Here is an 8,909-nt window from a genome sequence, read left to right as displayed (position 1 = left end):
CACAAATGTAGGACGGCCACCCAGCACAGGGCAAGGCCACCCAGCACGTGGGAGGCCTCCTCCCAAAGCATTCACAATTAGATAGCGGAGGCATCGGAACTATGGTTGACCCCTAGCTGCGCTATTCTCTCACTTCTTCTCCTTCATACAAGGGGGAGAAGCAGTATCAGTGCACATAATGGCGCTGATACCGCTTCTTCCCCATAATGAACCGTCTTACATCTACCCCTAAGTGCCTTCATGACCACAAGTTGTTTGTACAGTATATTACAGCCAGGTCAATGTTACCTTAGTCTAGCATGTGGATGTTGCAGCCTGTGTGGAGACAGTGACGGATTCTGAGGAGCAGGGCCGGATTAAGGCTGGCTAGGGCCCAGTGCAATGAAGGTGTGGGGGATGCCAGTAGTAACATTGCTGGATAAGACCCCCTCCCACCTGACACACACACACCCCAACCACCCCAATCTGGACATCACGGAACAGTGTCAGAGCAGCAGATGCCGGTGGCTCACAGTCAGTGTCTCATGGGATTTCCCTTCACTATCCTGCGACACTGACTGTACACAGAGGACCTCCTCGGCAGCCACTGTTAATCAGCAGCTCAGCTGCCGGAGGGAGAAATTGTCATCATGACTATCACGATATGCGTTCCAAATACCGGAAGTCATAATGAATTATGGGTTATATCAGGGGTGGGGAACCATTTTTCTGCCCAGGGCCATTTGGATTTGTTCAAAATCATCCACAGGCTATTTTTGAAGAGCCCCTCCCCAATGGACGCGCTCTCCAAGGAAAGTAGGTGTGGCCTTACACATAATGCCCACATTAGTGCTTCTTACACATAATGGCCACAGTAATAGCTGCTCTCACATACTGCCCCCCAGTAATGACACACAAACATAATGCACCAGTATAGTGCCAGCAGGGCACTCAGCACCACTGCAGGACAGGTCCCATCCAGACTCCTGCACACCACTGGTCCAGGTCCTGGGTCCACTCTGCACCGCAGCACAGCCACAGCTATTTATCATGCCCGCAGCCAGAAGAGCAGACCTCCGTTGAGATCTCTCTTCAAAGCTGCCTCACATCACAGCATGGATCCATCTCCTACGCACTACATCATGGGAGATGTAGTTTTCTTACACTTTACACTGTATACAGTGCACAGTGTGAGAAAACTACATCTCCATGATGTTGTGTGTGGAGGATGGATCTACACTCTGCAGCTGCCTTGGCTGGATCTACACTCTGCAGCTGGACAAAATGCTTCTCCGGGCCGTATAAGGATCTCGGGCCAGAGGTTCCCCACCCCTGGGTTATATAGTGATTTTGGCACTTTAACCTTTCTGGATACTGCACTTTATTTAATATAGGTGTAATGTATAGTTTTACTGCTCGAAGGGAATGTATTTGTATCTATATTTATGTTGTAATGTGATGTATTTGCATTTATGGCTCTTATATGAATCCGAGTTTTACTATGTTTCTTAAATTGGAAGATCTCACCCACGATGGTCATGTGATCCTGTCTATGGTTATATATATTTATTCTGGGGTGATCCCCTCCATAGCCTGAGGAAGGACAAAACTGTCTGAAACGCATCGTTTGTGGAGAGGAACTTTCTTTAGATGTGGACTAATCAATAAGAACTGGTGGAGGTTACTGTATCCCTGCTCATTCCAGGTAAGATAGTCTTTGTTCCTTCCATGAGAAGAGTTCCATGTGCGATTTTATCAGCAATATTTTTTGAACCGTGTGGAATAAACTTTTTATTTAGAAATATTGCTGCAGTACCACTTGTGCCTGCCTACTTGGAAGGGAAATTTAGAACAGTGGAGAAAAACCAAACATAAAGATATCTTTTGATGAACATTATACCTGTTCCCAAGTGAGTGTGTCTCCATAAGAGAAATTTTGTTTGGAAATCAGGGGGAACAGTGTACACCAATAAACAGAAGGCTGAGGTTGATGCGCACTTAAAGATACATTTACGTATACGCATTTCATTTATGTAAGGCGAGTCCCCTGAGCGAATACACTTATGTTGATTTAGAAAAGTGAAATTTTTTGATGTACAACTTTTGATCCTCTTCATTTATTGAGAACACTGAACTACAGTTATTAAGAATACCAGAATCACAAGAAGACCGATCCAGTGTTTCTTCAAAGGGACAGCACGCTTTGGACAACTTTATGTTAATGCCACTACATCCTCCTGCCCTGGTGTACATCTGTGCATCCAAATGTAGAAGGATCCAGATGGCCACTGCCAGCATCTATAGACCCTGAATTATCATATGTTGCCTCTTTAGACTCACCATCAGTCCCACCATTGAAGCCCGCACCTGCTCTCCATCTGAGTATGGCCACCTATGGGAGCGGATGAGCGTCTATGTCTGCAGCCTTTTATAGCAACATGCCTACAACACACCGAACACATCTGTGCATCTCTTAAGCCACATCCATGTAACCTCCATGCCATTGTCCAGGAAACGCCCCTTACATTTCCGCTACCATGCATCCAAATCTGTAATATGCACAAAATAGTGAGATATGTACCATAACAAATATTTCTCCTGCAGGGTCCACAGGTTATCTACATGATAACATTGGGATGTCCCAAAGCAATTTAGTGGTGGGGACACTCCTGATTGGACAGGAGAATCCTTCGCCCGAATTCAGCGTCCTGATAGGCAAAGGTATCAAAGGCATAATGTCTAATGAATGTGTTAATGGAGACCATGTGGCTACCTAACATATCTATTCTGCTGAAGCACAACATTGTGCTGCCCATAATGGACCTATCTTACAAGTAGAATGAGCAGAGACATTAGCAGGAACAGGAAGATCAGCTTGATACTATGCTTCTGAAATTTTCATCCGAAGCCACTTTGCCAGTGTCTGCTTATCAGCCAGCTATCCTCTCTTGTGAAATCCGTAAAGAACAAAGAGAGCATCTGTCTTTCTGATGGTACTAGTACGATCCATGTAGATGCTTAAGGCATGGACTATGGCCCTCATTCCGAGTTGTTCGCTCGCAAGCTGCTTTTAGCAGCATTGCACACGCTAAGCCACCGCCTACTGGGAGTGAATCTTAGCTTAGCAAAATTGCGAACGAAAGATTCTCAAAATCGCGAATAGAAATTTCTTAACATTTTCTGAGTAGCTCGACACTTACTCTGCCACTGCGATCAGTTCAGTCAGTTTCGTTCCTGGTTTGACGTCACAAACACACCCAGCGTTCGCCCAGGCACTCCCCCGTTTCTCCAGCCACTCCCGCATTTTCCCCAGAAACGGCAGCGTTTTTTCACACACTTCCATAAAACGGCAAGTTTCCGCCCAGAAACACCCACTTCCTGTCAATCACATTACGATCACCAGAACGAAGAAAAAACCTCGTAATGCCATGAGTAAACTATCAAACTTCTTAGCAAATTTACTTGGCGCAGTCGCAGTGCGAACATTGCGCATGCGCAATTAGCGGAAAATCGCTGCAATGCGAAGAAAATTACCGAGCGAACAGATCGGAATGACCACCCATGTCCAATGATGCATCTCCTTCAGAGAGGTCCGGCCCTTGGAAGACCTAGACTACAATTTCTTTGTTAAGGTGGAATTTAGACACCACCTTAGGAAGATACCTAGATTTGGTTCTAAGAACCGTTCTATCTGAATAAAAAATCAGAAATGGAGTGCTACATAACAATGCCCTTAAATCTGAAACTATTCTAACTGAAGCAAAAAGAAATTTAGCTGTCAACCATTTAAGATCCACTCTTTTTAGTGAATCAAATGGGGCAACTTGAAGGGCCTTTAGGACTAAACTTAAGTCCCAAGGCACTGTAGGAGGATCAAAAGTAGGTTGAATGTGCAACATTCCCTGGAAAAAAGTATGCATATCCTGCAGGTTAGCAATTTTCTTTTGGAACCATACAGTCAATGCCGCCACTTGTACTCTCAAGGGCTTGTACTTCCTGCTTGAAGTAATGCAAAGACTCTGGAAACTCTGAAAAACCAAGGGTAAAATTTCTGATCACTACGCCATTGAATATGGGCTTGCCATATATGGTGATAAATGCGACCTGAGGAAAGTTTTCTTGCTCTAGTTTGATGTGGGAATCCTTTTGCCTTCAGGATGTAAGCCTCAAGAGCCACGTCATCAAAGACAGTCGATCCAGGTGTTTGTGATAACCAGGACCCTGAGACGGTAGATCTTGATGTTAAAGGAGTAGGAATGGAGCATCCATTGACATCCTCTGCAGATCTGCGTATCAATGACTTCTGGACCAAGTCGGAGCTATTAGTATCACAGCACCCTTACCTTGTCTTACCTTTCGCATCACCCTGGATCACAGGGCGATTGGTGGAAACACATGAGCCAGATGAAAGTTGACAAGTCATCCACTAAGTTCGCTCTGGGATCCTTTGTTCTTGAACCGTATGTGGAAACTTTGCTGTTCCGATGGGATTTATCTCCAGTAACCCCCATTATCTACCAGAGTTTGTAACACCTTGAGGTGTAATACCCATTCGTTTGCATGACTGGCGTGTCGACTGAGAGAATCCGCTTCCCAGTTTAGTACTCCTGGAATGAATACTGCGGACAAGGCTGGATAATGAAGTTCTGCCCACTTTAATGTGTGACTTACCTTTATTGTGTATTGGCTGTGAGTTCCTCCCTGATGGTTGGGGTACACCACTGCCATTGCAATGTCCGAGCGGATTAGAACTGGTTTCATCAGAAGGATATTCTATGCCTGAATAAATGCCATATATATGGCCCAAAGTTCCAATATATTTATTGGCAGGGAACTTTCTTCCTTGGTCCACTGCCCCTGGAAACAACTCATTTCTGACACTGCTCCCCAGCTCTGTAGGCTGGCATCCATTGTCAGAGTTTCCCAATCTGATATCCAAAGGAGTCTCCCTTTGTCCAGATAGGATGTCTGTAACCCCCAAGCTATTGACTTCCTAAATTCCAGAGGAAGACCATAATCTGTGCTTTCATTGTCTGATGAAAACCTTTCCACTTGGAAAGCATCAGACGTTGCAGATGTATCGAGTGGAACCAAGGGTGGATTGGGAACAAAAAGCGGCCCTGGAAAAATTTGTACTAGTGGCCCCACATGGGTAGCACCAGAGGTGTAAGGTCTAGCCATGGGCCATGGCAGCAGCACCCTGCCCCCAAGATTTTCCAGATAGCGGGCATGTCCAGCATCAAGGGGGAAGTTAAAAAGAAAATTAAATATTATGAGCACATTATATGATACACCTTCAGAATTTAGGAAACTATATCATTCTTTATTACACCAACCGTATCCCAATCACCATTCACTCAATCTTGTATGTCAGCCAAGCAGGCAGACAGAGCATACACTAGATCATCTGCAATCACAGGCTAAGTGGCAAAGTAATTTTCATATATGCAAATTATTTTGCATCTTATTCATTATGTCTATAAAAAGGACCACATGTCCTCAAACAAAACAGGCCCCACGGGAGCGCCGGCCCACCGGGAATCTTCCCTGTGAACCCTATGGACAATCCGTCTCTGAGTGGAACTGAGTATACTCCATCATGTTGAATGTCTACACCATCAAACCCATCACATGCATTGCCACTTAAATTGATACCGTTGGCCTGTGTAGCAACTCCTGAATTGAAGGAATTTTGGATATTTTGTTCAGAGGTAAAATTACTCTCTGAATACTCAATTCCAACACAGCCCCCAAATGAATCATCTGCTGTGATGGAACCAGAGATGACTTTGCCCAATTTATGAGCCAACCGTATCTCTGTAACAAGCTGTTTTCTGTTGCAGATGACACTGAACAATTCCTGATACTGTACCAGGATTAATAAGTCATCAAGGTATGGATTTTTTAAAAACCTTATCCCCTAATGGAAATAAGATGCCATCACCACCATAATTTTGGTGAATACTCTGGAAGCTGTGGTCAGTCCAAATGGTAGGGCCTGAAAATAAAAATGATGCTGGAGGATAGCAAACCCGATATAGCGCTGATGGGACAGTGCTATAGGAACATGTAGATAAGCATCCTGGATATCCAGGGATACCATAAATCCCCCTGCTCCATGGCCAAAATAATGGAACGTAATGTCTCTATATGAAACCCGAGGCACCCATATGTACTTGTTCAGCGCTTTGAGATTGAGTATTGGCCGGAACAACCCATTTGGTTGCTGGACTAAAAACAGGGTGGAATAAAAACCTTGTCCTCGTTGTGCAGGAGGAACTGGAATTATCACTCCTGACTGAAGCAATTCCTGAACTGCCTATTGCAAAGCTCTGGTCTTAGTTTCCAATGAAGATGGGCTGGAACAAACTTTTAATGAGGGTGTTTCTTGAAAACACCTACAACACCTGGTATTCCCAGGTGCTTTACCATCCAAGTATTAACCAGGACCAACACTGCTTAGCTTCCAAGATCAGATAAGATTGGGCATGTCCAGTGTGGTGTGGCTGTAGATCATAACTGTGAGATACCACTTCTTGCACCCAGGCATCTGCTGTAGACTGCTGCTAAATCTGTGCAAACCGAAGAAGTCAACCCCCCACCCTGGGTTTCCCCAGGTGGAGGTCTGCACCATCAGGCTGATTGCTTATCTTCTGATTTGAAAACTGGTCCTCTGGTAGCACAATACCTTTTAGTCTTACCAGATTTGTTGGATTGGGAGTGTTACCCTTTCCTTTTGATTTTCCTTGATTCCAAAAGGACCAAAAAGCTGGAAACTAGGCTTGAATTTATGTGTGAAAGGAAAACATCACTTTCTTGGAGTCTGCTTCTAACTCCAAAATACTGTTTAATTCTTTACCAAAAAGAATATCTCCAGTAAAAAAGGTTTAGACTCCAGAACCTTTGTGGATTCTGAGTCAGCTTCTATGTACATAGCCAACTCGCTCTGCGAGCTGCTACTGCTGAAGCTGATGCCTGAGAGGCAATTGTACCCATATCCATGGTCGCTTATTGCTGCCTGTTTGATATGTGCAATAAGGGATTTTTGCTCTGTAGATGCCATTGGAAGATCCTCCTTCAATGCATCAGCACAGGCTGCCACTGCTAACACCATCCAGGCTGAAGCCATGGCTGGCCTAATGATTGCCCCAAACAAGGAAAAAAATGTTTTTTAGAAAACCATCAACTCTCCTATCCGTGACATCATTTATTTATGTTGAAAGCAAAAGTAATGTAGATTTTCGCACTAATCTTTGACATGTGAATCTACTTTGGAAGCCACCTCCCTTTTGTAAACATTCTCCAGCTGGACGAGCATAATTGGAATTACATTTCTTGGAATTCTAACTTCTTACTGGACATAACCCAAGCCTCTTGCATAAGTACCACAGCTGTTTTGGGACGTTTAAACTAGTGATGAGCACCGGAAATTTTTCGGGTTTTGTGTTTTGGTTTTGGGTTTGGTTCCGCGGCCGTGTTTTGGGTTCGAACGCGTTTTGGCAAAACCTCACCGAATTTTTTTTGTCGGATTCGGGTGTGTTTTGGATTCGGGTGTTTTTTTCAAAAAACCCTAAAAAACAGCTTAAATCATAGAATTTGGGGTTCATTTTGATCCCAAAGTATTATTAACCTCAATAACCATAATTTCCACTCATTTTCAGTCTATTCTGAACACCTCACACCTCACAATATTATTTTTAGTCCTAAAATTTGCACCGAGGTCGCTGGATGGCTAAGCTAAGCGACCCAAGTGGCCGACACAAACACCTGGCCCATCTAGGAGTGGCACTGCAGTGTCACGCAGGATGGCCCTTCCAAAAAACACTCTCCAAACAGCACATGACGCAAAGAAAAAAAGAGGCGCAATGAGGTAGCTGTGTGAGTAAGCTAAGCGACCCTAGTGGCCGACACAAACACCTGGCCCATCTAGGAGTGGCACTGCAGTGTCACGCAGGATGGCCCTTCCAAAAAACACTCCCCAAACAGCACATGACGCAAAGAAAAAAAGAGGCGCAATGAGGTAGCTGTGTGAGTAAGCTAAGCGACCCTAGTGGCCGACACAAACACCTGGCCCATCTAGGAGTGGCACTGCAGTGTCACGCAGGATGGCCCTTCCAAAAAACACTCCCCAAACAGCACATGACGCAAAGAAAAAAAGAGGCGCAATGAGGTAGCTGTGTGAGTAAGCTAAGCGACCCTAGTGGCCGACACAAACACCTGGCCCATCTAGGAGTGGCACTGCAGTGTCACGCAGGATGGCCCTTCCAAAAAACACTCCCCAAACAGCAGCACATGACGCAAAGAAGAAAAAAAAGAGGCGCAATGAGGTAGCTGTGTGAGTAAGCTAAGCGACCCTAGTGGCCGACACAAACACCTGGCCCATCTAGGAGTGGCACTGCAGTGTCACGCAGGATGGCCCTTCCAAAAAACACTCCCCAAACAGCACATGACGCAAAGAAAAAAAGAGGCGCAATGAGGTAGCTGTGTGAGTAAGCTAAGCGACCCTAGTGGCCGACACAAACACCTGGCCCATCTAGGAGTGGCACTGCAGTGTCACGCAGGATGGCCCTTCCAAAAAACACTCCCCAAACAGCAGCACATGACGCAAAGAAGAAAAAAAAGAGGCGCAATGAGGTAGCTGTGTGAGCAAGCTAAGCGACCCTAGTGGCCGACACAAACACCTGGCCCATCTAGGAGTGGCACTGCAGTGTCACGCAGGATGGCCCTTCCAAAAAACACTCCCCAAACAGCACATGACGCAAAGAAAAAAAAGAGGCGCAATGAGGTAGCTGTGTGAGTAAGCTAAGCGACCCTAGTGGCCGACACAAACACCTGGCCCATCTAGGAGTGGCACTGCAGTGTCACGCAGGATGGCCCTTCCAAAAAACACCCCCCAAACAGCACATGACGCAAAGAAAAATGAAAGAAAA

The 8,909-nt window shown here is 45.2% G+C and overlaps 1 pseudogene; it reads right to left on the bottom strand.

Annotated features, from left to right (window-relative positions):
* Positions 1-6,374: 6,374 nt before the first annotated feature.
* LOC134912043 (5S ribosomal RNA) lies at positions 6,375-6,493 on the bottom strand (annotated as a pseudogene).
* Between the last annotated feature and the right edge of the window lie 2,416 nt (positions 6,494-8,909).

Source organism: Pseudophryne corroboree, chromosome 4, assembly GCF_028390025.1.
Source record: "Pseudophryne corroboree isolate aPseCor3 chromosome 4, aPseCor3.hap2, whole genome shotgun sequence".
In the NCBI taxonomy this organism is placed as follows: domain Eukaryota; kingdom Metazoa; phylum Chordata; class Amphibia; order Anura; family Myobatrachidae; genus Pseudophryne; species Pseudophryne corroboree.
The sequence above is the reverse complement of the archived record's forward strand: the minus strand, read 5'-3'. Positions and strand labels throughout refer to the sequence as shown.